Source organism: Nomascus leucogenys, chromosome 9 (genome assembly GCF_006542625.1).
Source record: "Nomascus leucogenys isolate Asia chromosome 9, Asia_NLE_v1, whole genome shotgun sequence".
NCBI classification, from domain to species: Eukaryota; Metazoa; Chordata; class Mammalia; order Primates; family Hylobatidae; genus Nomascus; species Nomascus leucogenys.
The window spans coordinates 71,176,635-71,186,046 of NC_044389.1; positions in this window are offsets into that span (position 1 = coordinate 71,176,635).

A 9,412-nucleotide genomic window follows, 5' to 3' on the forward strand; every position below is an offset into this window, starting at 1 on the left:
AGCTCTGGTTACAAGTGCAAGAAAAGTGGGCACCAGGCAAAGGACTGCACTAAGCCCACACAGGGCCTGTGCTGCCAATGTGAGGGCACCAGTCGCAACGTCTGGCACTGGATAATTGACTGCCCCTGCTCCCACCAAGGGGCTCCATCAGTCAAAACTCTAGCAGCACATAAGGAGGGATCAGATGAAGACTCATGGGACCCAGGGACATCATCACTACCACTTAGGATCCCTGGGTAACTCTGGACGTCTTGGGCACCCAAATTACCTCACACGCCAAGCAGCAGCTTCACTTGGAATGGCCGAATTCTGTAGAATATAAATCCCAAATTTCAGGCACATAGCAAAGCCCCTTTACAAGGCAACAAGTGGACCTTAAGATGAGCCAGTGGAATGAACCCTAGAAATGAGAGAGGCTTTCACCAAGTTAAAACGGGCTCTCAGCCAGGCTCCTGCACTCAGCATTCCAAACCTCACCAAGCCCTTCTTGTATGTAGCAGAAAAGAAAGGCATAGCAGTGGGAGTGCTTACTCCGAAGTTGAGAACAGAGCCTAGGCCCATTGCATACTTTTCTTTTTTTTTGAGATGGAGTCTTGTTCTGTCTCCCAGGCTGGAGTACACTGGCACAATCTCGGTTCACTGTAACCTCCAGCTCCCGGATTCAAGTCATTCTCCTGCCTCAGCCTCCCAAGTAGCTGGGATTACAGGTGCCTGTCACCACCATGCCCCAGCAAATTTTTTGTATTTTAGTAGAGACAGGGTTTCACCATGTTGGCCAGGGTGGTCTTGAATTCCTGATCTCAAGCAATCCACCCACCTTGGCCTCCCAAAATGTTGGAATTACAGGCGTGAGCCACTGCGCCCAGTTGTTGCATACTTTTCAAAGAAATAAGACAGGGTAGCCACCAGGTGGCCCAGCTGCCTGCAGGCAATAGCAGCCACTGCTATTTTGGTTGAAGAAGCTATTAAAATTACTGTAGGCTGGCCAGGCGTGGTGGCTCATGCCTGTAATCCCAGCACTTTGGGAGGCCGAGGTGGGCGGATCACCTGAAGTCGGGAGTTGGAGACCAGCCTGACCAACGTGGAGAAACCCTGTCTCTACTGAAAATACAAAATTAGCCGGGGGTGCTGGCACATGCCTGTAATCCCAGCTACTTGGGAGGATGAGGCAGGAGAATTGCTTGAACCCGGGAGGCGGAGGTTATGGAGAGCCCAGATCGTACCATTGCACTCCAGCCGGGGCAACAAGAGCGAAACTCCGCCTCAAAAATAAATAAATAAATAAACAAAAATTACTCTAGACCAGCCACAACTCCCCACCAGTCCTAGAAATAAAAGGACATATCTGGATGACAGGAGAAAGATTAAATACGAGGCGGCACTCCTAGATAATCCAGAGATCACAATTAAGACCTGTAACACCTTAAACCCAGCTCTATTAGTCTGTTCTCATGCTGCTAGTAAAGACATACCCGAGACTGGGTAATTTATAAAGGAAAGAGGTTTAACTGACTCACAGTTCCACATGACTGGGGAGGCCTCACAATCATGGCTGGTGGAAGGCAAAGGAGAAGCAAAGTCATGTCTTACATGGCAGCAGGCAAGACAGCATGTGCTGGGAAACTCTCCTTTATAAAACCATCACATCTAGTGAGACTGATTCACTATCATGAGAACAGCACAAGAAAGACCCACCCCCATGATTCAATTACCTCCCACCGAGTTGTGGCAGGCCACTTCTCCCTGACAATCACACAGACAGGCCTGTCTAGCACTCCAGTTACACTGACAGATTTCCACAGCACTGACTTAACATTTAGCAAATAGTTAAGCTTAGGGAAACTGGTGCCCAGACATCAAAGCTAGAAATGAAACATATGTCATATGGTCAGCAGGCTTCTCCCTAACCGGGAGCAAGTCAAAATAATAGAGACAGTCTTACATTCCTAGTGCCAGGACCCAACTCGGGTCGACGGAATCTGAGACAGTTCAAGGTAACGGTGGCAGCTGTTTGAATAGATTCATTAGAGAGTCTAAGGCAGCTCTCTGGACCAAGCTGCAAAGGAGATAAGATAGAAATAATCACTCTGGTACCACAGTAGACAGGCCTTGAAGGTACTGGGGCCCTTTTAATCAAACTTAGCAAGTATTTTTTGCCTCTGACCTTCTAGTTGAAACAAAATTAGTTACAAATAGACCTAGGCAAATGCTATACTGCACGTAGGCACATAACCCCAACCTATACATGCACTAAGAAAATTGTAACACTTTGGGTTGGTCTGGTGGAATTATCTCTGGCCTTCTCCCTGTATCCAGTTACATCAATAAATTCCATTCTTTCCTAGTTTGTCTGCTTCTCCTTATTGGGCCTTGAGAAAACGCAGCCAGACCCAGCTTGGTTCCGGGAACAGGGTCCCTCCCACGACACATGGAAATTATGGGGGCTACAATTCAAGATGAGATATGGGTGGGGACACAGCCAAACCATATCACCAGCCGCACTGCTACCTATGGGCACCATAACCAATCATTCCTGTGAGCAGATCATTGTACACAGATATGGGAGCCAACCTCTTTTATCTTTTAGATCAGCCTCTTCCAGACCCTGTGGATAACTTGTTTACAGACGGCAGCAGCTTTGTGCTAAACAGGGAGCACCAAGCTGGATACGCAATAGTGAATTACACCATTTTTGAAGTCCAGCTACTGCCCCCAGGCACATTGACACAAAGGCTGAGATCATTGTTCTTACTCAAGCATTAAGGTTGGGACAAGGGGCCCGCACAGTGGCTCACGCCTGTAATCCCAGCACTTTGGGAGGCCGAGGTGAGTGGATCACCTGAGGTCAGGAGTTCAAGACCAGCCTGACCGATATGGTGAAACCCCGTCTCTACTGGAAATACAAAAATTTTATCTGGGCGTGGTGGTGTGTGCCTGTAGTCCCAGCTACTTGGGAGGCTGAGGCAGGAGAATTGCTTGAACCTGGGAGGCAGAGGTTTCAGTGAGCTGAGATCGTATCACTGCACTTCAGCCTGGGCGACAGAGCAAAACTCTGTCTCAAAAAAAAAAAAAAGTTGGGACAAGGAAAGAAAGCTAACATCTATACAGATTCTAAGTATGCATTTCTTGTGGTTCATGCTCATGCTACAATTTGGAAAGGGGACTACTTACCAGCAAGCACTCCCCCATAAAACATGGGATTCTTCAGCTATTGCAGACAACACTTGCCAGAGGCCATAGCCATTATGCATTGCAAAGGGCACCAAAAGAATCCAACTCCTATAGCACAAGGGAACAAAAAGGAATTCAAGGCATCAGCCCTCAAGGTACAGTCTCAACAAGTTTTAGCACTACTCCTTTTTTATGACCCCCCAATGGAACCTGAGTACACCTCACAGGAAGAACAGCTAATAAGACAACAAGGAGGAATGAAACAGGGATCTTGGTGGTATAAGGGATCAAAAATAAATCTTCCCCAAGCAGCCCAATGGAAAATCATAAAAGCCCTGCATAACTCTTTCCATGTGGGAAGAGACACAACTTTGGCCATGGCAAACAAGCTCTTCACTGGATCCAACCTAGCTTCCATGGCCAAACAGGTCTGTCAAGCCTGCTCACTGTGTGCATTAAACAACCCAGGAAACAAAGTGCCTCCTTTAATAGAGCCAATCCAACGAGGGGGAACTTACCCAGGGGAAGACTGGCAATTGGACTTTACCCATATGCCAGCCTGTAAAGGGTTCAAGTTTTTACTAGTACTGATAGAAACCTTTATTAGCTGGGTTGAAGCTTAGCCTACCAGAACAGAAAAGGCCAACGAAGCAGTGAAAATTCTCTCAAAAGAAATAATCTGGCCAGGGATGATGTCTCACACCTGTAATCCCAATACCTTGGAAAGCTGAGACAGGCAGATCACTGAGCCAGAAGTTCAAGCCCAGCCTGGGCAACATGGCAAAACCCTGTCTCTACGAAAAAAAAAAAAAAATTATCTGGGCATGATGGTGCATGCCTGTAATCCCAGCTACTCAGGAGGCTGAGGCACAGGAATCGCTTGAAACAAGGAGGTGGAGGCTGCAGTGAGCTGAGCACACTGCACTCCAGCCTGGGCAACAGAGTGAGGCTCTGTATCAAAAAAAAAAAAAAAAAAAAGAACGAGAAATAATCCCTTGGTTTGGGCTACCCCAGAGCCTTCAAAATAACAGCTTATCTTTTGTCTCCCAAATAACTCAAGGGGTTGCTAAGGCCCTCAGGATCAAATTTACATTCAGCATGGAGGCCTCCATCCTCCAGGAAAGTAGAAAAGGCTAATCAAACTCTAAAATGGGCATTAGTTAAACTGTGCCACGAAATGTCAGAGACTTGGGTCGACTTGCTCCCCACATCCCTCTTAAGGATCCGTAATTCCCCTGAAGCAAAAATTAATATGAGCCCATATGAAATATTATATGCAAGGCCATTTTTAACTAATGATCTAATCCTGATCCAGAAACAACCAGTTTAGTAAAATACCTAATTAACCTGGGACAATTTCAGCAGGATTTACAAAAGTTTGGAACCCAGTGGTTCCCTGTACTGGGAACTAACCAGCAACCCAAAATTAGGCCAGGAGGTAAGGTACTGGTAAAAACATGGAAAGAAGGATCATCTGCTCAACAGCTACAACCCAAACGGAAGGAACCATTTTCAGCGGTGCTGGCCACACCTTCCACGGTCAAAGTACTAGGGTTAGATAACTGGATACATCTTTCCAACGTCAAGCCTGCCATACCAGAAGTTCCCAGTCCCCGAATGTGGAACTCCCACCAGCCACTATACCTGTGAACCTGTGGAAGACCTGAAGTACCTGTTTAAAAGAATGGCCAAAAGATAAGTAAAGGCCTACTAACTTTCCTTGGTGTCTTTTCTGTGTGGTTGTGGTAGTTGGGGTAATACTAGTTTTTCTTACATTATTAAACTGCCTTTTCCCAAGTGGGTAGGATCATCTCCTCTGCCCTAGTAGAATCCTATCCTATAGGACTTAAAGGAAGCAAAATAACAAAAAGGTACATTCATACCCACAATGATTTGCTATAGGCCACACACACTGGGATCATGCATACTGGGAATTGGCTTAATTCTACAGCAGGGCCTCGATTTACCCTCTGACCATTAGGTGACCCTCAGTATTTACTAAGAACTTTGAATCTAACACAAAGGCTGCTAAACACCACCAGCCCAGTCTTGTTATTTTGGGGTTTTTTTGGGTTTTTTTTAGTAGACAGGCTTTCACCATGTTGGCCAGGCTGGTCTTGAACTCCTGACCTCAAGTGATCTGCTCGCCTAGGCCTCCCAAAGTGCTGGGATTAGAGGCACTGTGCCTGGCTGCCAGCCTAGCCTTAGCAAAAACATTGTTGGCTTTGCTTATCCCCATACTCCTCCAGGTACACTGCTATCCCAGTCCCAGCATGATATTGGGCCCTTGAAAAAATGACTTACCACCCTACCTACAAAGGAGGAACTCTCTTCAAACTAATAAACTTTGATGACTTATACAACCAAATTACAGACATGACAAAGGTTACAATGACAGGGCGAGCAGTAAACCTCCTGCAGTCCTATCAGAGCAACCTCTCTAGGGTTACATCCTCAGAAAAGCCCATCTGGGGCCCAATATCAACACACACAGAGCTAGAATTCCAGGTACACTCTGTGTCAAAAGGAGCCAAAAGTCCAGTCAGGTCCTGGGGACCTTGAAGAGTAATCAGTGCAACTACACTCTGGAGATTAATCCCTCACACAATCATGTAAATTACACAATTACCCAAACTACATGATTTAGAAAACCTGTACGGTTTTCATGGAAACCATTCCTAGTTAAGGGCACCTTAAAAGATATTCAGTCTAAGTACTGTTAAGGGAAGCCCACTAGCTGTGTCCACACTTTTCCTTGGGAAGACTGCATTAGCCCTGAAATTCACCTCTAGCTGTCTTTTGGTTCCCCAATATGAAAATACCCCCGGGTGGCTGTTGGTGGACACCAAGAGCAGCTACCTCCACTGGGAGAATAAAACCATTGGGGCAACCCAACTTTGCAAGGCCCCTTCCCGTCATCAACAGGGGCCACCTTAGCAGGGACCTTAACTACTTGGGAAAGCAAAAATAACAAACTAATCCATATGTTCACCATAGAAAACAATTTCTGTCTTGAAAAACAGGGAGCATTTTTTCTGTGCAGGACCAGCTCCTACTTACGTTTACCTGCCAGTTGGACTGGAACTTGTACACTTGTTTATTTAGCTCCTGAAATTAATATAGCTCCCAATAACCAATCTCTCACTATACCTTTGACTGCAACCACCAGACACAAGCAAGCCATCCAACTCATACCCCTTTTAGTAGAGCTGGGAGTAACAGCAGGAATAGGAACAGGAGTTAATGGGCTGGCAACCTCCCTATCCTACTACCAGGGTTTGTCCCTTGATTTCATGGAAATCTTGGATGACATTGCTCAAAGTATTGTCATCAGACAAAATCAAGTAGGCTCCCTGGCAGTGGTCACTTTGCAAAATAGAAGGGGACTAGACCTCATAACCACTGAGAAGGGAGGCTTATGTCTTTTCCTAGAGGAAGAATGCTGTTTCTATGTCAACCAATCAGGAATAGTAAGGGATGCCACCTGAAAACTAGCTGACCGGGCCGCTAGGATACAACAGCTGTCAGAATCATGGGGCTCCTGGTCAAGGTTGCTGGGTGGGGGGTCATGGCTCCATCCCCTAGCCAGACCATTACTAATGGTTATACTGGCCCTGGTCTTTGGACCATGTTTGCTAAACCTTTTAACCAAGTTCATTTTCTCTTGCCTAGAAACCATTTAGTTTCAGATGATTGTGCGACAAGGTTTCCAGCCAGTGCCAGGTAAAGGCACCACCTCTGGCCGTCAAAAGGTTACCCTGTCTCCACAAGACAAAGCAAGGCGAGAGTTCTGTGGTCCCCAGTAGATAAGGCCAGCGTGCTAAATCAGCAGGAAGTGGTTACAGAAGAAAAGACCATCAGTCCCTCTGCCTCCCATAAAGATTTCTAGGGATCATGTCTCTCAGGGGGAAAATAAGGCAGGAGAATAGAATCCAGAGACAGGGAATCTAAGGATAACTTGGACAGACTCCCTGGAGCTGAAGAGTCTGCACACTGACCTATGATTGGTCCATTCCAGGACCTTCATTTGCATAAGGTGCCAAACCACATCAGGCTCTGATTGGCCACAGGCAGAACCTGCACTCTGGCCAATGACTGGTCCATTCCAGGGCCTTCATTTGCATAAGGCACCAAACCACACCAGTCTTGGATTGGCCATGGGCCAATTAACCTTGGTGTCTAATTGGTCACAAGCCAGTCCTTTATTTACATAGGATGTAACCCACAAGAAACCAAGAAACCTCTAAACAGTACTGAAGCCCCAGAAGACTTTGCTACTAGGGCTCTTGAATCACTTGCTTGAGCCTGCTCCCACCCTGTGGAATGTACTTTTGCCTTTGATCCTTCACTGTCTTCTACTTTCTTTTTTTTTTTTTTTTTGATATGGAGTCTGGCTCTGTTGCCCAGGTTGGAGTGCAGTGGCATGATCTCGGCTCACTGCAAGCTCTGCCTCCCGGGTTCACGCCATTCTCCTGCCTCAGCCTCCCAAGTAGCTGGGACTACAGGCGCCTGCCACCATGCTCAGCTAATTTTTTTGTATTTTTAGTAGAGACCAGGTTTCACCGTGTTAGCCAGGATGGTCTTGATCTCCTGACCTCGTGATCCACCCATCTCAGCCTCCCAAAGTGCTGGGATTACAGGCGTGAGCCACCACGCCTGGCCCACTGTCTTCCACTTTCATAAATTCACTCCTTCACCGCTTGTTCATGTGTGTTGTTCAATTCTTTGTTCAATGTGCCAAGAACCTGGACACCTCACCATCAGAACACTTAACCTGGTGACGAGATGAATGTGTTCATTCTTTTTTTTTTGAGTTCGATTGCACAGTGTGGTAAATATAATTAACAATACAGTACTGCACTTTTCAAAATACCAAAGAGATTAAATTTCAAATGTTTTCACCACAAAAATTGTTAAGTATTTGAGGTGACTGATGTGGGAACTAGTTTGATTTAATTATTCCACATTGTTATTCATAAATTATAAGATCACTTTGTTCCCCATAAATGTATACAATTATAAATTGCCAATTTACAATTTAAAAAAAAAGAATTAGTTGAAAAATGTTTGGATAAATAATAAAGTGATGAATCAAGAATAATTTTTTTTTAAGAGACAAGGTCTCACTATGTTGCCCAGGCTGGTCTTGAAATCCTGGGCTCAAGCAATTCTCCTGCCTTGCCTCCCAAGTGCTGGGATTACGGGTGTGAGCCAAGAATAATATTTTTAATAAAACAATATTATGTAAAGCAACGTTTCCTATATCCCTAACCTTGCTAGATATATATTTTATATTCAGGAATATCTCTAGAGTTTTTATTTTAGCAAACTGCTGAATAATTTATTTGAAAAATCTGAATGTTAAGGGATTCATTAATTCATATAGTAGGTACCGTGTGGCAAGTACCATTCTTTTTTTTTTTTTTTTTTTTGAGACGGAGTCTCACTGTCTTCCAGGCTGGAGTGCAGCGGCACGATCTCTGCTCACTGCAAGCTCCGCCTCCCGGGTTCACGCCATTCTCCTGCCTCAGCCTCCCTCGTGGCTGGGACTACAGGCGCCCGCCAACACGCCCGGCTAATTTTTTGTATTTTTAGTAGAGATGGGGTTTCACCGTGTTAGCCAGGATGGTCTCGATCTCCTGACCTCGTGATCCACCCACCTCGGCCTCCCAAAGTGCTGAGATTACAGGCGTGAGCCACCGCACCCAGCCGGCAAGTACCATTCTAAAGGCACTAGCACTGGCAGGCCATGGGCCAGCAGAACAATGCAGAGTTTGGCCAGGGCGGTCGGAGGACAGCCTAGGCGGCTGAGCGGCTCAACTCCAGGGGAAAACCAACTCCCTTCTGGCTCCCCCATTTGCTGAGAGCTACTTCCACTCAATAAAACCTTGCACTCATTCTCCAAGCCCACATGTGATCCAATTCTTCTGGTACACCAAGGCAAGAACCTGGGATACAGAAAGCCCTCTGTCCTTGTGACAAGGTAGAGGGTCTAACTGAGCTGGTTAACACAAGTGCCCATAGACAGCAAAACTGAAAAAGCACACAGTAGCACAGCCCACTGGTGCTTCAGGAGCAGTAAACATCCGCCCCTAGACACTGGGGTGGGGTCGGAGCCCCACAACCTGCCTGTCTGTATGCTCCCCTAGAGGTGTGAGCAGTGGGGCACTGAAGAAGCGAACCACTCCCACTGCCGAATGCCCTACGAAGGGGACAAGGGAACCTTTCCCGTTTCATTGTT